Consider the following 22,118-nt stretch of genomic DNA (forward strand, 5'->3'; position numbering starts at 1 on the left):
GAAGAGGTGGAAAGAATACACAGAAGAGCTATACAGGAAAGATCTGAATGTCTCTGATAGCCATGATAGTGCAGTCACTGAACTTGAGCCAGACGTCCTCGAGAGTGAAGTCAAGTGGGCCTTAGGAAGCATTACTAACAGCAAAGCTAGTGTAGATGACAGTATTCCAGCTGAGCTATTTAAAATCCTAAAAGATGATGCTGTTAAAATGCTGCACTCAATATGCCAACAAATTTGGAACATCCAACAGAGGCCACAAGACTGGAAAAGGTCAGTTTACATTCCAATTCCAAAGAAGGGCAATGCCAAAGAGTGTTCAAACTACTGCAGAATTATGCTCATTTCACATGCCAGCAAGGTTATGCTCAAAATCCTACAAGCTAGGCTTCAGCAGCATGTGAACCAAGAACTACCGGAAGTACAAGCTGGGTTTCGAAGAGGCAGAGGAACTACAGATCAAATCGCCAACTTTCGCTGGATCATGGAGAAAGCAAGAGAATTCCAGAAAAACGTCTATTTCTGCTTCATTGACTACGCTAAAGCCTTTGATTGTGTGGATCAAAACAAACTGTGGCAAATTCTTAAAGAGATGGGAGTACAAGACCACCTTACCTGTCTCCTGAGAAACCTGTACGAGGGACAAGAAGCAACAGTAAGAACTGGACATGGAACAACCGATTGGTTCAAAACTGGGAAAGGAGTACGACAAGGCTGTATATTGTCGCCCTGCTTATTTAATTTATATGCAAAGTTCATCATGAGAAATGCCGGGTTGGATGAATCTAGGGATGGGGGAGAATTTCTCCCTGAAACTTCGGGGGGCCGAGTGTTTGGGGAGAGATTTTCCGCACCCCCACCCCCAGGATGGGACTTACCTTTCACGAATGTCCCTCCCGGCAGCGGGTCCCGGCGGCGGTTCGGCAGGTCTTCGTCAGGGACAGGGGCGGCAGCAGGTCTTTCAACCAGCTGCCGCCGCCACCATTACAAGAAAAGTAAAAAAAAAAAAAAAAAGCCCCTGTGATAGGCTATGTAACGATTAACGTAGCCTATCACGGCTAGATTTGCAATGTCAGCCGTGATAGGCTACGTTAATCGTCATGTAGCCTATCACGGGTGACTTTAAAAAAAAAAAAAAAGCGCATACGGCTAATGGTGGCCCCCATAGGGAGCCGCCATTCCCGTTCCTTATTTGGTCCCTGTAGTCTACGTAAATCTTTACGTAGACTACAGCGACCAAATAAGGAACTCGAATGGCGGCTCCCTATGGGGGCCGCCATTTGCGTACGCGCTCGTTTTTTTTTTTTCAAAGTCACCTGTGATAGGCTACATGACGATTAACGTAGCCTATCATGGCTGACTTTGCAGATCTAGCCGTGATAGGCTACGTTAATCGTTACGTAGCCTATCACAGGGGCATTTTTTTTTCTTTTGAAGTTCGCGGCCGGGGAGATGGGGCGCTTCTCCCCGGCCTGAATTTCGGCCGGGCAAGGCAGGAAGCCTCCCCCCCGGCCTGAACTTCGGGGGAGCAGTGAAGCACCTCCCCCCCACTGGCAAGGAAGCTGGGAGACCAGGTAAGTGACTTTCGTGCATCCCTAGATGAATCACAGGTCAGAATTAAGATTGCCAGGAGAATTGTCAACAACCTCAGATACGCAGACGATACCACCCTAATGGCAGAAAGCGATGAGGATCTAAAGAGCCCCTTGTTGAGAGTGAAAGTGGAATGTAGGGTTGGCGGAGAATTTCTCCCTGAAACTTCAGGGGGCCGAGCGCCAACGTTTTCGGTCCCCCGAAGAAGTTTTGGGGAGAAGTTCTCTGCACCCCCCCGCCCCCCGCGCCCCCCCCCCGGGACGGGATTTACCTTTCCCGAATGTCCCTCCCGGAGGTGGGTCGCGGCGGCGATTCGTCGGGTCTTCGTCAGGGGAGGGGGCAGCTGCCGATCTTTCAACCTGCTGCCTCTGCCACCATTCCAATAAAACAAACAAATAAACAAAATGCCCCCGTGATAGGCTACATGACGATTAACATAGCCTATCACTGCTACATTTGCAAAGTCAGCCGTGATAGGCTACGTAAATCATCACGTAGCCTATCACGGGTGACTTAAAAAAAAAAAGCGCGTACGCCTAATGGCGGCCCCCATAGGGAGCCGCCATTCACGTTCCTTATTTGGTCGCCGTAGTCTACGTAAAGATTTACGTAGACTACAGCGACCAAATAAGGAACGCGAATGGCGGCTCCCTATGGGGGCCGCCATTTGCGTACGTGCTTTTTTTTTTTAAAGTCACCCATGATGGGCTACGTGACGATTTACGTAACCTATCATGGCTGACTTTGCAGATCTAGCCGTGACAGGCTACGTAAATCGTCACGTAGCCTATCACGGGGGCGTGTTGTTTTTTTTAAACTTTATTTTGTGGCCAGGCGAGGCAAGGCACCTCCTCCCTGGCCTGAATTTCGGCTGGGCGAGGCGGGAAGCCTCCCCCCCGACCTGAATTTCGGCCAGGCGAGGTGGGAAGCCTCCCCCCCCGGCCTGAACTTCGGGGGGAGCAGCGAAGCGCCTCCCCCCCACTGCGAAGCAAGCTGCGAGACCAGGTAAGTGACTTTCGTGCACCCCTACGTAGACTACAGGGACCAAATAAGGAACGTGAATGGCGGCTCCCTATGGGGGCCGCCATTAGCCGTACGGGCTTTTTTTTTTTTTTTTTAAGTCACCCGTGATAAGCTACGTGATGATTAACGTAGCCTATCATGGCTGACTTTGCAAATCTAGCCGTGATAGGCTACATTAATCGTTACGTAGCCTATCACAGGGGCGTTGTTTTTTTTTTACTTTTCTTGTAATGGTGGCGATGGCAGCCGGTCGAAAGACCAGCTGCCGCCCCCGCCCTTGACGAAGACCTGCCGAACCGCTGCCGGGACCCGCCACCGGGAGGGACATTCGTGAAAGGTAAGTCCCATCCCGGGGGGGGCAGGGGGGGCGGAAAATTTCTCCCCGAACAACCTTCGAAGGACCGATTGCGTTGATGCTCAGCCCCCCAAAGTTTCGGGGAGAAATTCTCCCCCATCCCTACGTGTAGCCATGAAATTAAAAGACACTTGCTTCTTGGGAGGAAAGCTATGGCAAACCTAGACAGCATAGTAAGAAGCAGAGACATCACCTTACTGACAAAGGTCCATCTAATCAAAGCTATGGTTTTCCCAGTAGCAACATATGGCTGTGAGAGCTGGAGTATAAGGAAGGCTGAGCGCTGAAGAATCAATTCTTCCAAACTGTGGTGCTGGAGAAGACTCTTACAAGTCCCCTGGACTGCAAGGAGGTCAAATCAGTCCATCCTAAAGGAAATCAACCCTGAGTGCTCATTGGAAGGACAGATACTGAAGCTGAAGCTCAAATATTTTGGCCACTTAATGCAAAGAGAAAACTCCCTGGAAAAGACCCTGATGCTGGGAAAGATTGATGGCAAAAGGAGAAGGGGACGGCAGAGGATCAGATATCCAGATAGCATCACCAATGCAATGAATATGAATTTGAGCACACTCCAGGAAAGAGCGGAGGACAGGAAGCCCTGGTGTGCTATGGTCCATGGGGTCACGAAGAGTTGGACACGATTTAATGACTGAACAACAACAACAACCTTTAAGAAGGGAGAAAGCAGGCTTCATTCTATGAATGAGTCAAGCCCCTAAACAGCAGCTTCTTAAAGCACCCCTTCACCACCACTTTGGCATGCTTTCTCACTTCTGCTCCTTATATCTGAGTAGACCTAGCGGGCTATTCTCCTAACCTGTCGCTCCTGACCAGGCACAGCCAGGCACAGACACACCACTAGGCACACCTAGCATGCAGGATTTAATTCAGATGAATGGGGCACACTTACCACATGTAAGGTAAAATATGTGCTAAAACGACTTACAGAAAATGTGCATTTTAGAGGGGAAGAGGCAGAGTGGCCATGATGTCATATGTCCCGAATGTCCTTGAACTGCTTTCCCTCCACAGTAGATCACAGGTGTAGATTGGCTCCTGGCATTGTGTCCAAAGTGGAACTGATGCATTTGGAATTCTCCATCATTCCATAGGTGTGCTGTGCCAAAAAATTATTCGGCATTTTTTTCTCAGCCATTCCCATTCAATTTGATTAAAAAACAACAACAACATTGCTGTCGGAGGAAAAAAGGTTCAAAGGAGAAGAACATTTCAGTGAAATTTTTGTGAGTGGGGTGCAGTCTTCTTGCACTTACCTTACTTACAGAATGACTGGGGGATGGGTGAGTAGCCTGCCTTTAATTGTGCAATCATCTCTCCAGCATTCTACAGTCTCCCTGGTTTCCAGTGCTTCAGTTAAAGCCCAGGGGTAACGCCTTTCATGGGGCTATTTCTCAGATCAGGAAGCACAGGTGTCCAGGGAGGCTGCAGAGCAATAAGAAAGGATACAGAATCTCTGCCACCTCACAAGAATAATAAGGTAAGCTCAAAAATACCACCAAAACAAATTCAAAATTGTCCTGAGAATGAGCCAGAAAAATAGAAGTCTCTTCAGTAGGGGTAGAGCGTTTGGGGAAATTCGAGGCCAGATTTGGGTACAACACTAGCATGTACAGGTCCTCCACACTATCAAAAACCCTAACTGGTCAGGGTTCTCAGTTATGTGGAGGAGACTCTACAGTCAACAATAAATATACATATTGCCAGATGATATAAAATGGAAAAAAAATGTTTGAAACCAGAAAGAGCTTTTTTTAGTGTCAATTGTAGGTTTGGAATTCCTCTCAAACTGTAAACTTTCCCATGTACTAATAGCTTTTTTTAAGTATTCAGATTGGTTTCTTTGTAAGAAGAAAAGGAGAACCCCACCAAATTCCTCCAATCTCCCCAGGCTTCTGTGACTCCCCTGTGCTCTATCCCATGCCATTCCAAACTGCCTGTCGACTATCATGAGTGGCTGGATTCAGGGGAGTGCACAGAGGGCTGAAGTAGGGACAGGGTCCAGGGAAGTCCCATCATGTGAATAGAATTCTGCTATATTTTCTCTTGATCCAACCCAATATGTTTAGAAATTGTAGGTAATTACATACTTGTAGGAATGACAACATCCCTCATGTTGGGTTATTATTATTATTATTATTATTATTATTATTATTATTTTTCTTTGTAGTGTTTCTGTGTTTTACACATTTCATAACTGATATGAAATGTCAGCTATGAAGTTTGCAGAGTGGCCTTGGCCTAATTATTGTCTCTCAGCCTAAATTAATATACACCATTATTATGATGTCGAGAAATGGGATAACCTCATGTATACTGACTTGAGCATCTCGGAAAAGGGAGTGTGACTAATAGTGAAGAGAAAGGTTCCAACATAATTTTCAGGTTCTTCCAATTTTGCCTAGAAATAAGAACCTTGAGAGTCTTTATCAAAGTTTGCAGTCTCTCAGTTAGAATTTAGTGTGTGTGTGTGTGTGTGTGTGTGTGTGAGTTCCAAAATAATAGACTATTTCTTCAGACATTTGATCCTCGTGATTTCCAAGACCATGATTTAGATAAGGGTGAGCAACCTATGGTCATCCAGATATTTGACTCCACCTCCCATCAGCCCCAGCCAGCATGGCCAATAGGGAAGGATGATGAAAGTAGTCCAGAATGTCTGGAGAGCCATGGGTTTCCCATCCCTGGTTTAGACCTAGTTTCACATCATACAAGTTAGCTTGTAAGAGTTTATTTAATAAACAAACATGTTAAATTTGTTTTCTAAATAAAATCTCATAGACTACCTTGTAGATCTTGGAATAATGATACTTGGCTTCCATTTAACATGTTAAATTTGTTTAATGGAAGCCAAGTACCATTTTTCAAAGACAGAAACAAAGTTTTCTGCAATGTAAGTTTTGACATATATTCTGAACAAGGCTTTTTTTGTTTTGTTTTGTTTTTAATCAAGCAATACATTTGGTTTGCTAGGAAACAAAGCCATTTGGCTCACATAAAAAGTAAACAAGGAGAAGACCTTAACAGATTTATTTAAAGCTCTAAGGATATTGTCACATGGTGTGTAGTTGTGATATGAAATCTTACGAGCTTTTGACTCTGCTGCATTTTTCAACATAAGCATTTTCTTCCCTAAACCCTGTTATAAGTATATCATTTGTTTCATTGTCATGCCATAGATGTCCTTTGGGCACTAGAATCCCAACACCATTACCCTCCATTGATGTGATTGCACTTTCAAATATGACTTTAGTGTTTCCCAGAAGTGTGGGAGCATTTAAGTGCTACCACGGATTTTTTCCCCCTTTGATCTGTATTTTATTAAGAAAATCCTCTTTGTGTACCATGACTTTTAATTCTGTGAGCTATCCAATGAATGCCTGGGCATCCATAAACAGATTTAACAGCTTTGGGTTCAACTTTAGATGGTAACTCCCAATAGATTTGAGGAATGAAAATGCAGAGCTTATCTTTAGATAGAAAGCTTTTTCTTAATTTTATCAACAGGGGCTATCAAAGTAATTTTGCCTGATGCATTTACCATGGGGATGCCCAGCATCGGGCTGGACTTGAAAAACTTTAAGAGTGATCTAATTTTGCAAAAACATCCTCACCCAAATAAATGTGCTAATAGGTATCTTCCTGATAGAGCTGGACTTAACTCTACAGTGGAAGAAAATCGTGCTGCCTTAGAAATGTGTCTATTCCCTCACTTGCCAAGAATACATGTCCCTATACACAACTGGAACCAAATTTTCAGGAAATAAGCCCTCCTGGAGCATGAATGACTGGGGGAATTAGCTCTAGTACTAGGGGAATTTCTTACTTCTTCAGCCCTGCTTCTATTCTGCCAGAGGACAGACTGCTGTTAGCCCAGTAAAGGTGGCTGAGATACTTATCACATTTACCAAAATACACAAGAGCACAGCATGCATAACTCTAGGAATGTTAGCCTAGGTAGCAGAATGCCCCTGTAAAATACTCCAGCAGGAACAATACAAATGAGATCACAGCTTTTCCATAAAATGAGTGTTTATTGAGAAAGTAAAACATAAATATAATACTTTACAGGTTAATTATTGAAGGCTACCCCAGAAAAGGGTGGTGTAAAAGGAGAATATGGTGGTGGCAAGCCATTGGAGGTGGTATAGTGATACATCGGTATATGGGAGAAAAGATGGCACAGTTGAAGTGATGGAAGTTGGAAATCTTGCAAGAGAGAGAAAGAGGAATAGAAGGGGGGAGTTATAAGTGAGGGACATGTTATACCTTTCCTTTCTTATGATCTGAGAAGCATAACAAAGGGAGGAAGAGCAGGGATTCTCAGACTCAGGGTGAATCCAAATGGGATGGGAAGCAGAAGGAACAGGCTTTCCTTAGCCAGGGCAAGGCTTTACTTGACCAGGATTGCTGGATAGGTGTGCGTATGTGTGTGCAGAGATAGGTACCCAGAGCTGGGAGCTCCAGGAGCTAGCCAGATTACATTTATCTCTGAAAGACCTCTCCTGAAATCACACTACTCATGAGATTTCGTGGAGTCTCATTGAGTTCAGGGATCTAAGATCGGTTATACTCTTTGTGTGTGTGGCAGGGGTGGGGGGACGGGACACAGAAGAGTGGAGTGGCAACAGGAAGGAAGATGTCTAGATGCACAAAAAGGAAAGTGGTTGTCTATCCTTCTTGACAAAGGGAGTGCTTTTTTGGTACGTGGGTGTGTTTTGGTACCGAATGAAAGATCACACAAGAATTCAGTAGCCCAAATGAATAAATGATACAATGTTGTCCTGATTGAATTAGGAAGCAGAGGAAGATTAGGCTTTGGCGAGTCCGGGTTCCCAGGACAGCATGTAAAGGACTGAGGCCCTTTCTTTCCCATTTCAAGTGAGGGTGTCAGTAAGAACTACAAATGCATTTTTCCCTAACTTGTTACGCCAAGCCAGATAACCTTTCCAGACAAAATGTCTTTTGAGCCAAGAGAATAGGGTGGGGACCTAAGATGGTGGTCCTTGGCAATGGATGTTTTTATGGGGCTGAAGAAGTTGTGAATCCCATAGGCTTTCAGTTAATAAACAGTAGAGACAGGGGTGAGTATTCCAAAAGGGAGAGACTGAAAATGCAAGTCCCCCTGCTTGAATACTTATGTCCCATTTCAAGTCTGGTGCAGGTTCATTCAAGTCTCAGTTGAGCTCAGAATGGGGCTTTCTTTCCATTCCAACCTAGCCCTCCCTGATAGCCCCCCCAATATACACTTTCAGAAGCAATGGAAAGGCAAAACAAAAGCAACCTTACCTTCTCTTACAAAGACAGGTGGCTGCAGGGAACCTAGCTGACCATCCAGCTGATGATGAAGTGGAAATGACATTTCTGAGCATTTTCTTCCACCCCTCCCTTTGCAAGGAAAGTCTTAGTTTGGGTTCTCCTTTCCTTGCAGCTGGGGAACCTTCAGGGTCCTCCAAGTATTCTTTGCAAGTGCTTGCAAAACCCTTGAGGCTTTGTAAGTGTTCTTAAAGAATTCTCAGAAATCCCCTGATAGTTTTTGAGGCAACCAGATGAGTATTTGCCAACCACTAAAACACACATTACATTTGTTCAAACACTTGGTTTAATGCTGAGACTATTCCTGTGCCTGTCAAACATGGGGAGAATAGGTACTGAAACATATGTATTTATTAGTATTTTTAGGAAGCTCACTTAGTGATTTGGGGCCAGCCAGTCACTGTAGGGTTATGCACACTAACCTACCCCCTCTTGCTAAGGAGTTCTGTGAATAGGCTAGGAAGGAGCGGGATTGTGGCCACTAGCCACACCCTTCAATGGTTATGCCCTTGGCCATGCCCTCCAGGACATTCATGTGAAATAGGGTTTATGCATGGACAAGTTTTCCACACCCTTGAGAACCCTGAATGGCCCAGGTTCCTAAGCATGTGAAGGCCTACATGTGAATCCACCCTTTCATGTTTATTTTAAGGATATTTTGAGTATCCTCAAAATAAGACATGCAAATAATGCAAGTAATTTAGAATAAGGCTGCAGTAAAGATTTGGTTGAACTAAATGGGGCAGAGTTTCTTCTTCACACAAACTTAGAAACCATCCACCCACATTATGCATTAGAATATACAGTCTCAAGCATAAGACAGAAAAGGCTCACATACACCTAAATTAAGCATTACGCTGACTGAGCAATAATGGGTTAGAATTAAAATGGTATCACCATTACAAATTATTTGTTGTCCTTTGGGTCTAGCACAGTAAGTCAAAATCTGACAAGAGGCTGTTCAAATCACACTTCACGGTAGTTTATAATTATTTTATAAATAGTTCCTTCCTCCTTCTTTATTCATGGTACTCGTTATTTCAGTCATAGACAGATATGAATTATAACCTTAATGATACCTCAAAAGAGGAGAAAAAATAATGCCACCATCTTACCTCCATTTCTAAAAATGCTATGTGATAGAGAATGGGATGCTATTGTCAAATTTACAGTTATTTTTGTGAGATGATGATGATTTTATTATTGTTATTGTTGTTGTATATCACACTATCTATGTGTATGGAGCTTTACAAAGAACAGGTAGGACAGTCCCCTCCCTCAAGGGGCTTATAATCTAAAACAGATACAGGGAAACAACAGAGGAAGGGGGAAATGGAGGTGTGGGTAAGCAGAAGAAGAATATGTGACTGTTTCAATTACACATACTTTGGCTTGGTTACAATAAGGTATAGGGGAAGGTGCATTAGATTTCAGTGAGGGCAAGTAGCTTGGGGAACAAGAAGGGAAAATATCATGGACTGTGACTGCTACTTGGATGAGGGAACAGCAATTCAAGAAAGGAGGGGGGAAGCAGACAATGAAAAAGAATTGACAATTAGGGAGGGAGGACATATAGGTACCATAATGTTTGAAACAGACACCTCAAGTAGTATCAGGAATTCAAGCATTCAGGTAGGACACACAGCCTCTTCAGGGACCTCTGGCAGTTGCTGGAGTTCTCAAGATGGATGGAATGGGCCAGAGAATACTCACCTGAGCAAAGATATCACACTGAAGCAACCCTCTACCAGGCATGACATGGTTTTATTGCTAGGTCTGAATTTCACCACACTACATGACGTGGAGAAAGTGGATAGGGAGAAGTTTCTCCCCACCACCACCCCGCATAATTATAGACCCCAAGATCGTCCCATGGAGCTGATTGGTGGAAGATTCAGGACAGATAAAAAGTAAGTACTTTTTCACACAGAAGTACTTCTTAACACAGCACATAATTTAACTATGGAATTCATTACCACAAATGTAGTCATGGCTACCAACTTGGATAGCTTTAAAATGGGAGTGGACAAATTCATGGAGGATCAAGCTATCAGTAGATTAGATACCTCCAGGATCAGAGTCAGTATCCCTCGAAATACCAGTTTTAGGGGAACATGACCAGGAGGCTGCTATTGCCCTCATGCCCTGTTTGTGGGCTTCCCATGGGCATCTGGTTGGCTACTGTGGGAGCAGAATCCTGGACAAGATTGGCATTTGGTCAGATGTAGGTGGTGTGAGCCACAGCATGTGAATGGCTTGCAGTGTGAAGTTGCTGCCATGCAAAGGTAGTTTTAAGTAGCTTCCTTGTGGTAGCTCTTTCATGTGAATCTAGCATGTTGTTGTTGTTCAGTCATTCAGTCGTGTCCAACTCTTCGTGACCCCATGGACCATAGCACGCCAGGCCTTCCTGTCCTGCGCTCTCTCCCGGAGCGTGCTGAAGAAGTCCATATTCATTGCATCGGTGATGCTATCTAGCCATCTCATCCTCTGCTGTCCCCTTCTCCTTTTGCCTTCAGTCTTTCCCAACATCAGGGTCTTTTCCAGAGAGTTTTCTCTTCGCATTAGGTGGCCAAAATATTTCAGCTTCAGCATCTGTCCTTCCAATGAGCACTCAGGGTTGATTTCCTTTAGGATTGACTGATTTGACCTCCTTGCAGTCCAGGGGACTCGTAAGAGTCTTCTCCAGCACCACAGTTCGAAGGCATCAATTCTTCGGCGCTCAGCCTTCCTTATAATGCTAAAAGCTGAAACAAAGGAGTGCGAGTTCTGCTGATTTATATAGAAAAATGTGGTAAACTCTGATCTTTCCAAGGGGATGTATAATAGTCTAACAAACATGTGGCAACTGAGCACTCCAATTCTCGCACAATTCCCAGTCTTACAGTACATCTTGGTCAAAAATGTGTAAAGCCAAAGCAAAGCCTTTCCCCATTATTATACATTATGTCATATCAGAGGCTGATCAGCTTTTATATGTATAGTGAGTTGCCCACAAACAATCCTGTATCCATCACTGATTAGCTAATTACACAGTTACTCTATCAGTAAATCAGCACAACATCTGTGACCCTCTCTGTCACTGTGACGGTCCCCTCCTCCTATCCCTCAGGAGTCTCACTGAGGCGATTCTGCTGACATAATATATTCATTATCCATTAGATCTGGCACATGCTCTGCAGTGCTCAATTATGATACAATCGAGCGAAGGGCCCAGTGTCAGCTGATGTAATGAGTGACTTTCTGATTATCTGTCTTTAAATGATGAATGAAATGTAAATGTACTACTCAAACCAAATATAACATTGTTAAAAAGACACCAAATGGCAAGTCTACATGTGCCTGTTATGGTGTAATGTGGATCCAATGAATGCTTTACCTAACATTTACAAATGTGCTTCCAAGCAACTAGAGAGTTATCATGTTGAAACCATGCATTGTCACCTCAGGGTTAGTATTGAAAGTATTACTCAGGCTAGGGAATCTAGCAGAAAAGATTCCTCAAGTATGGCATTTTAGTTTAAACACAGTACTGATTGGTTTCAGGGCAAGGATGTAACAATACCAGTTATTTAGAGCTCTGAACTTTGCTTGAATAATTTTATATTTCTTTCTTTTTTAAAAAATAGGTACAATTCTATTTTTGCTTTAAATAATTGAAACATATATGTATTATAACATCCTTGATTATGGTTTGTAAGGTTACTAGATATTTTTGTTTGGCTTGTTTAGTTTCATTTATGTGGGGCAGGGATGGACATGTAGCTAAAACCAATAGCTGCAAACATAATTATGCCCACTTTTAGTCCCCATCTTTTCTGTGGGGTGTTCTTGTATACACATCTGCCATTTACTTGCTCTCTTCTCCCTTTCAGCCTCTCCTCTGCAGCATCTTTGACACAATTCTCAGAGTAACTCAGGTGGAAAAAAAGCCACATTTCTGTAATCTCAATTACATTCATCTCCGTTAAAAGCTACAAGAAGCAGCATGAGGACATCTGCGCTCAGCATCCATGTTGCATATCTAGGCATTTTATGGAACTGGAGGGGCTCTTTTTCCCTGTTGCTGTAGTTTTAATTGTTTGGGGTAGCATCTTCATTTCCTGTTCTCTAGTAGGGGAACTTTGCTTGAGTTGTCCTAAGAGGAACTTCCTATGGTTAAACCAACCCCAATAATGTAATATCCTTAATGCAGCCTATTTAGCAGATGGAATCAGCCTAGGAGGATCAATTCAAGTTGATGGCTTCTGGGATCAATTATGCAACATGGAGACTGGCAAATAAGCATGGCCAAAATGGCAATCAGGGACTTGACAAGTGAACTCTGGAACCCTCAGAAGTAATTTCAACCAACTACTCACCAGTGGATCATCAGAAAATTGACCCTGTAGCCACTGTTTTAGAGATGTTTTTGTGATGAAACTGTTCCGAGCTTTTCTTATTGAGTTTTCAAAATTAAATGCACGCAAGTGGAACCTAGAGCTTTATGAACATTCAAAGTAGGAGTTCCTAGGGGCCCCAGTTACACAGGTCCCATTTCTATGTGGATGCATTGTGTGAAAATTCTAATGGGTTCCAGTGAAGGAACATTTTCCACAGGATATTTCAAAATTGATAATATCTCTTTAAACAGAGTATTGCAAAATGAGACACTGAATACCATGCCAGGATCATAAATAGGTGGGAGACTCAAATACATGCTGTTGTTCAAATAATTATGAAGCAGGTGTTTCATAGTACAGTCATTTCTTTCCCTGTTTATAACTTTAGTTATTATTCCATTAATTATAATTGAAAATCCCATAAAGCTGCCTATTATAGTTCTCACCAGTTCCAACTTTGAATTAAAGCTTCCCACTTTACACACACAGAGATACAGTTTATGCACACACACACACACACAAACACACACACACAAAGAGAGAGAGAGAGAGAGAGAGAGAACAACACATTTCAGCTTTTGATTGTTAGATAATTGTCTCAGGGATCTAATTTATTCACTGTTTCAAACACGTTCAGACCAACACAATCCCAAGGGCAGGGATATCCCAATCCCAAGGGCATATCATCATATGCCACTTTGATTGCATGTAAACCAACATGCATATCCACTGAGTGGAGCTGTATAAATAATAAATGCAGTATTTGAGTCCACAGTCCTTGAAAAACAAGAGAAATAAAATTTGTGTCATTTATAAAGAATTCCAGCACAGTCATATAACCTGTTGCTATGTAAGTTGCTTAAAGAATAAGCAACTTTAAACGTTGTTTAAACAACAACAAAAACTCTTAGGTTTGAAGAATCAAGGGAGTCTTTTCAATTATCATGAGCACCATAATGTATTGACAAGAACGTTAAATACAGACCATGCTTAATTTTAAGTGGACACTGGCATAACCATTTGTGGGGCGGGGGGGAGGGGAAATTAGGCAAAAAACTTAGGTTTGCATTCTGTTGTTTTACCCTGGAGTTGTACCATCTGAGTGTTCTCTGGTTTATGTGTACACAGTAGGGAGTTCACATCCTTCCACATGGGCTAGCCCTGCCCCCTGCTGGACCCTCACCCCCTTCCCCTAACCAACATCCATTGCCTATTCATGAGAAAGAATTCTCCATGCATACAGATGTACACCTGTATTCAAGGAGAGGTGCTACCCAATCAGGATCCTTCTTCACATGTAGAAGCTCTTCACATCTGTATGTGTGGAGATTCTCTTTTTCATGAGTGTCCAAGGGAAGTTAATTAAGGGAGGCAATATGTGGTTCTGTCAATGGTCAGGGCAACACTACACAGTTATGAGAACACCGTATTGTCAAATGCTGCCTGAAGGGTAGCAGTTCTTTGTAGGATCAAACTCCAGTGAATAAATGTCTGGATAAGACTGGCTTCCCTGAAGCATCAAACAGGAGAGACAAATTGGGAGAAGGCTAAGCCAGCAGTCAAATCTAAGGAATCAGGTACAAAATAGACATTTTAAAGCATCCAAAACGCTGCAAGCTGGAGGTCCACAGCCAGAATGGCAATGCAGAAAAAAATGTAGTAGGAAGCCAGAGGGAACAAGATTTGTTTCATGGCAGATGGGCTGTGAAGAGAGAGGCAAGGTGGTAGTTTATATGGTTTCAGATAAGGCCCTTAAAAAGGACCCCATCAAGGTGATGATGTATGCATTCACCATGGAAAGTTTCATCTACCTTGTGCCATCTTTTCTATAGTTTCTGGATGTCATGATTTAGCAGCAAGATATGCCCTCACCCGGCGCCAGCTTGTCTGGCTAAAAGGGGGGGGCCATTGCGGGCGGGTGGGGTGACATGACGCAGGGGCCTTTGATTGGTGCACCCCAGTGGCCCCACCATGCAAGGAGGGGCAGGCTGAGTTGCCTTAAACTCAGCCCCCTTCTCAAACTCAGCTCTCTGGCTCAACGCAGCTAGAGAGAACTACAGCTCCGCCAGAAACGACGAAGGACACCGGCCTGCTGGAGACAGGTGTCATCGCGCACGCTGAGGGCCCCGGCTCTTGAGGCTGCAGTGCGCCCCTCCTTTCTCCTCGGTTCACGACGAGGGACTCTGGCCTGCTGGAGAACGGCTTCGTCCTCGTTCCAGCCGCCTGGACCCAGCGTGCTTCGGCGCGCCAAAATCTTCGCTTGGTGATACTGTTCGCCTCCCTCCCTCCTTCGCCGGCTCCTTTCCTCTCGCCCGCCCGTCCGCTCGGTCTCCTCGTGTACTCGCTCTCCTGCCCGCTCGCCCGCCCGCGCGCTCGCTCAACCCGCCCGCCCGCTCAATCACCTGCCCGCCCGCTCGCTCGCCCTGCCCGCACGCCCGCACGCCCGCGCGCTCCCTCAACCCGCCCGCCCGCTCGCTCTCCTGCCCGCACGCCTGCCCGCTTGCCTGACGGGCCCGCCGGCCGCTGGGCCGGCTCACGGCCCGCCTGCCGGCCTGTCTACCCGGCCGCCGGCCTTGACAGCCTCTTCCTCCTCGCCTTGCCGGCCTCCCTGAGGTGTTGTTCCCGGCGGGAGGCGTCAGCGGGCGGGTGAGCGCGGCGCCGGTGTTTGCCAGTGGCAGTGCTCCAAGCGACTGTCTGACTGCCCCCCCCACTGGTCAGCCAAGCCTGCCTGTTGGAGGGGCGCCTGGCTGCTGAGCCGAGTCAGGGCGTGTATATCACAGCCCGATTGGTCGCCTCCCATGGGCTTGGGACGTCTCCCCCTCCCACCCACAAACAAACAAACAAACAAACAAAATAGGAAGAGCTGCGGCTCAGTGGTAGAGCACATGCTTGGCATGCAGAAGGCCCCAGATTTAATAAAAATTAATTAAATTACGATTATTAAATATTTAATTAATAAAATTGCGTAACAGTGGCAACTGCCTGTTTGGCGCCTCCCATGACAGGGTGCCCTCGACTGTGGGCGCCCACGCTCAAACGCAGCTCCATCACCTTTGGCCCCTGGCTGCATCTCTTGAAAATCTGATTTTCTATCTAAACGGTAGTGCAGCGCTCCCATCTTCATCCCCAGGCCTCTCTGTCTCGGTCTGGAACTCACACCCACAGATCTTAAGACTGTGGGGTGGCTGCCTATTGTCTGGGGTGCCCAGCGGCTTTATTAACTCTTTGATGGTGTCAAAGGCTCCTTAGAGGGCTCTCTCAGTCTAATCCAGTAGCCAAGTCCAGACACAGACAAAGGGATTCTTTTCAAAGATTTATTCTTCCTTTGCAACTTAACAACTCTACAGGTATCAACTAGATCTGAGCAGCAGCATCCCTATGCCCTAAGGTGGAACAGTTGGTCCCCGTTTGAAAAGCAATTACTGGCAGACCCCTGAATATAAGGACTAGGGAAAATCCCTCCCCTTTTCCCTTGGATCCTCAGGGTGCAGCTGTTGAGTGCACACCTTCACTAAGTCTGCTATCTGTGCTCAGTCACTCCCTGGACTGCTAACTAAAACTAGGAATGTGGGGCGGAGGAAACTCCGTCAGCTGTTGGTCCTGGGAAAGAGGAGCGCGCTCCTCTCCCAGGAGCGACTGCTCTTCCTCAGCATTAGAACTACTCTGGCATTCTATGGGCTCAGTGTCCACCCTGACAGATAGCTTGCTTAATTCACCTCCTGCATCATGCCTCCTAAGAAGGGCCAGGGTGGTAAGAAAGGGAATGGCAGCCCCCCCCCCCCAAAGTCCGCTGCCAAGGCCCAATTCTGACTCTGATGTGGACACAGACCCGGTACTGGCATCAATTTTTTCTCGTTTGGAAGCTGCTGAGTGTTCCTCGGGGATCCCTCCTCCTCCCCTGGCCAGGTACAAAAAATCCTCAGTGGTCCAGCACAAGCGAACACGACAGCAGACCCAACGCTCGTTGCTCCTTTCTATTTCAGATCGCCTGGATGCTATTGAGGCATCCACCTCCTCTTCATCGGCTCTTCCAGAAGGCTCACCGCCTTCAGCGGAGCTCCTCCCTTCTGCTGCCTCATCTTCCCTGGGCGCACAAGCAACAACCTCGGTTTTTTCCAGCTGGGGATCAGAGTGTGCCCACGATTGGTACAGCTCGTCTCTGGGTTCAGGGCACCCGGACACCATTGAGGCCTCCATCTCGCCTTCGCAGGTTCACCATGGCAGCACCCCACCACTGTAGGCAGTCCACCTTCCTGCAGCATCTCCGTCAGCAGTGATCCAAGCAGCATCCTCCTCCTTGGGGTTTCACCCAGGCGACACAGCACACCTGAAGGCGGTCCGCCCTCATGAGGCATCTCCATCAGGAGCAATGCAAGTGGTATCGCCTCCCTTGCTCCCAGGGACACAGACACGGCTGCCCTGGATATGGGTGAGATGACTGCACCTCACCCCAGTTGTTCAGACGGGTGACCCTTAGGGCTGTGGGGTTGCTGCCTTAGCTTACCTACCTGGGGGCGGCTGTCCCTCCCAATGTCATCTCCCTATATGACGCTCGGGCTGCCTGCAGCTCCGTCAGTCACACCCCAGTAACCCCAGCCGCTTAATGCATCATCTTACAGGGTTTTTTCCTGGATTAATTAGGATCCCTCGCCTGCCCCCGCCCGTTTTGGACATCCACGTAAGGGGCATATCAGATCCCTACGCTAATCTGGCGAGTTGTATTGTCACCAGGGCTACTCCTTCTCGTAATGTCTTTCGCCCGAGGAGGTGTGCGAATGGCTTGTTGAGGCCTCTCGCAGGAGGGCCGCCATTGCCCTTCGCTGCGTAAGGACCTGTTTGACCAGGACCTTTCACTCCAATTTTGACTCCTTCCCAGCTGGGGTCGGCAACAGATCTGGCCGTGGCCACATTCACCGGGTGGCCTCCCGCACTGGCCCTCGGCCTCTGGCGGGTCCGCTGCTTCAGCACTGCTACCTGTGCTGGGAGTAAAGCCCCACTGGGCACATGCTCCCAGGACACGTGCAGCTTTCATCGTGAATGCTCCCTTGCAGCAGTCAGCACTCTTGCACCTCTTGTCCAATGCTCGGGGAGGGGAGGGTCCCCTTGGAAAAGCCGGGGCAGTAGGAAGCTCTGGATGGCCAATGCCTAGTAAGGTTGGCGCCGATACTCCGGCTTTAAGACACTACCCAACTGGGGGAACGCGTCTTAACTTGGAATACGGTTTATGCTAGGTTCTAGGGCCCCCTAGCATTTTTTCTTTAGGTCAACATAGACCATCCCTACCTCGTAAGCAACATTTCTCCTCGCTAGGCGTCGACAGGTTCAGGAGAGGTTAACAATGCAGTACTGGCAGAAGGGTTTTAGCCCCCCCCTTTTTTCCACACCCCGTTAGCTATTCTAGGGATCTCCCTTCTCGAAATGGTGCCCAGGAAATCCTCTAGGGAGTTTATCCTGATTCGTAACCTCTCTTTCCTGAGGGCCAGTCAATTATCACGAGATCCCTGATCATCTCTGCTCAGTGTGTCACACCTCTTCATTGAGGCAGCTGTCTTTGTCTGGGATCCCGGCCACGGGTCCCTGATGGGCATGTGCTACATGGAGTCCAAAGATGGTGGTCATTGTTCTGACCTAATGCCAGTATTGCTTCCCCTTTTCTGTTACTTCGGTGCCCCTTAGCTCACAAAGGCTGAGGGCCTGTCTCACATAGCAACATTCGGTGAAGCCAATCCGATACACTTAGGTGTTATTCTCACCTCCCTCGGGACAATTTTCAGGTCCGTTAGGCACAGCTCCAATTAGTTATACATCAGGCATGGCTTCAACTTAGTAGGGCTTTAATGGCACCTCCTTTCAGAAGCGTGAGCCTCTCCTCAAAGCCGGACTGCGGACTCACATGGTTCCGCCCCTACCCCAAGGGGTTTCAGATTCTTAGGGCAGGTCCAATCGTGCAGTGGGTAAAGGCCTGTAGAGTGGAGGCTGCCGCCCCCGCCAAGCACATTGAGGGATAACTTTATAGCCAAGTCAGTAACCCCCCCCTTCACTATGACAACATGACCATGTTATTCATTCTCTGTCCTCCCGAAATTGGAGGGTCATGTCATGTGTCAGTGTGTTCGTGCTCCAGAGTCAGTATTACAACATCTGGTTCTGGGTCCACCATGTGCTGGGTTAGGCAAACCCAATTGTCGATGCCTTGTCATGAAATTAGGTCAACATCTTCCGGGCCTTAGCCCCGTGGGTGCTCCATTCCCAGATCCCATCCTTGCAGTACTATGGGAGATCGGGATACTGAAGCCAGGCATGCCAGCCTGCATTCCATGGCTCTCCGTACAGGAGCCGCCTGCAACAGAGCAGGGTGTGTGTGCCGCGCATTAGGCAAAACCTCAGCGATAGGATTCATGGCCCTTATCTATAGATCATTGGCCACAATTTCACGCCTCCGTAAGGAACAACAGACTATTTGGGACCATAAGTCGCAAGCTGGCCATTTAGCCTTCCAGCCCACAAAGGTGGGTTTCACTGACTCCATGTCAGAATTTAGGTTTTGGCGTGCAAGATAGTGTTGGGCACAGATGTTTGCCTGCATTAGTAAATTAACCACCCTCTCTTTCCGGATACCCCTTTCGGGCTCTGGGGGTAATGGCCCTCCATTTGAGCTTTCCAATAAGACGTTTCCCTGTTCCACGTAGCAGCCCTAACGGAATGCAGGGTTGGTCTGGGCTCACAAGGCCGACTTGTCCTGGAGGGCCTTGATTTGCTGCAAGGTACAGGTCTGGCCCAAAGTAATCCATTTACATATTTGGTGATCAAATTGATTGGCATGGCAAGGGCACGGCAGTGGCCCACAGCCAAACGCAAGTCAACGGATTATGGTCTGGTGGCACCTTATGGGTTTTATGGCATGCCACGGGTCTGAGGATGGGCCTCCGTTTTTATCACTTCAACGGTTTGCTGTTGACTTAAGGGCAATTGTGTAGTTTCCCTTAATGTGCTTCTTCCTTAGACCAGCAGATTCATTGTACGCCGGTACGGGTGCTCTTACATGGGCACGTTTTGATGTCTGGAGCTGCATGAAGAGCTTGCATGTCTTCTTCAGAATTCAGCTTCTGTCACCCTGTCACATTAAGATCCAGTGGCTCCATAGACGTGGCATACGGTGGGAGTCCCCTCCTCACTCTGTCCCACCAAGTTTGTCAGTCTTCCTCCGCAGGTCCAGGTGCTGCACATTGGAGGGAATGACTTTGGCTGTAAGCCAGGCGAGGACCTGATGGAACAGGCCTTGGTTGAGATACAGGTGGTCCGGCATACCTGGCCGGAAGTAGCCTATTGCAGCCCTCACTGCTCCCATGGATCAATGGGAAGGAATGGAATGATGTTACCAGTGGCAGGGCATGTTGGAAAGTGCACAGAGAAATGGCTTATTGCCAGGTGAATGAGGTGATGGATGCATCACCCGCCAGGGAATTCTGTGGACATGGAGGGAGAGTTACAGGTAGGACGGTGTCCGCCTGTCTCATTTAGTGAATAACATATGTCTGCCTGATCTGCAAAGGGGCCTGCAGGAAGTTCTTCTGCGCAGGTGGGGGGAGTTTCACAAGCTCTAGGCTTGTGACTCCTGTGGCGGCTAGGACGGGCAAAACAGGAAAGTAGGGATGGTGTGCATGCAGAGGCACCTTATGGTGACAGGTGACGCCTGAGGGCCCCCCGAACGGGTTGTGTGGCTCGGCGGGGGGATAAGGGTTGCCTGGGAGACCAACCCTACTCACTCACCCAGGTGTTTCACGGCACTGGGTTGGGGGTGACACCGGAAGGTCTACCTCCCCCAGAAGGGGCAGTCCGGAGGGATGGCGAGATCACCGCCACCCCTCAGGCTGGGTATGTTTTCGCCCAAGAAGTGCCAGCTAGCCGCTGACACAGTTAGATGCCTGTCCTAGTTACCCCTTTGCAGCTATTTCAATAAATGTGGCCCAATTTTCAACCCAAGCTTGTTGTCTGCGTCTTCTTTAACCCATCTCCGCTCGCAAACCCACTTCTGGAGCATGGGAAACTCCTAGCAGGAGAGGGCCTTTTTCTCTCTCTTGCCTTTCTCCTTCCTCATCCTGTCTAAACAAGTGTAGACGTTTCAGGGGAGCTTGGCTTTCAGAGAAGGGTCTTCTAGACCCTTGAGATTTATTGAAGCTGGCAAAGTCCAGAACACTTACTTGTCACCATCCACTTGCTGATTCAACTTCCCCCATAAAATGGGAGGGAGGGTTTCTGAAGTTTTCAGACGGAGGCAGGAAAATTATGTGAAACTTCCAGGTATGGTTGGTTTATTTTAGTTTACATTAATTAGACAAGGTGGCTGAGGGATAGATTTTTTTAGTCCTTGTTAATTTTTTTTTAAAAAACACAGAGTCATAGGACCTGTGAGGGCCTCTGCAGCTGTCCTGGGGACTGGCTGGGCTTGAATTACCATGGAAACAGTATGTCCAAAAGGCAGACTGTTCAGAAGTTTGGCAGACTGTGTAAGTCTTTCAATTTTGTCTACAGCTAAGAGAGTAGTTGAAATACAGGGTGTTAGTTGGGAAAAAGAGAATGTGAAATGGAGCACTGCTGAGGCATAGAATATTAGAATGTCAGTAGAGTGTGGGAAAGGAAAATGGAGGGCAAGGGGAAAGAGGGGATAGGCCTCTTCAACCCCTAACAACTCAAAGTGAGTATTCTGGAGGATGGAGATCGAGTTGGGATGAATCAGTGCTGTGAACCTAAACACTCCCCTTCCTTTTGGTATAAATATGTGCCAGAAAGAAAGAGTGCCCCATTTATTTATTTAGGAATTATTTCCCAGCCTGCTGGTGCTTATGTACCATTCAGGGCAGCTAACAGCAATTAAAACCAATCATAGTATATAATAACACTCCAAAAGAGGAAAAAACACACCCATCTATAATAAAGACAGACAGATGCAGCAGATAAAACAGAGACAGAGGATAAAATTTATCCATCCACTCAAACAAATGCCTGCTTTTCTTTTCCAACTCTCCAGACTACCTTCCCATCCCACTACAGAGCACTAAAATGTTAGGTTTTGGGACTAATTGTCATGATTCCCTAGCCCCCACTTCACTTCAAATGCCCAAACATACACAGACGAGAGGCTTCAGTCTGCAGCTTTTATTCCATTACTTCACAGGGACATACAGATGCAAATTCTCAGAGAAACTCTTCGTCTACAAAGAATGCCTTCAGGGGATCCAAATGGAATTTATGAGAGTTGCCCACTGTTTGAAGAGGGAGGCAGTCTTGCTAGCCTAACTTAAGGGGGGGGGAGATCCCTCGCTTCTTGTGAGGCCTCTAAGTGCAGCTTCTCACGCAAGGCCAATCGGGTAGACCGTCTAAGTTCCACCCCTGCCTCCTCTCTCTTTGCTTTGCGCCTGCGCCTGGAATCTATT

Source organism: Heloderma suspectum, chromosome 2 (assembly GCF_057233095.1).
Source record: "Heloderma suspectum isolate Gila_16-S chromosome 2, 16-S_ref, whole genome shotgun sequence".
Lineage (NCBI taxonomy): Eukaryota > Metazoa > Chordata > Lepidosauria > Squamata > Helodermatidae > Heloderma > Heloderma suspectum.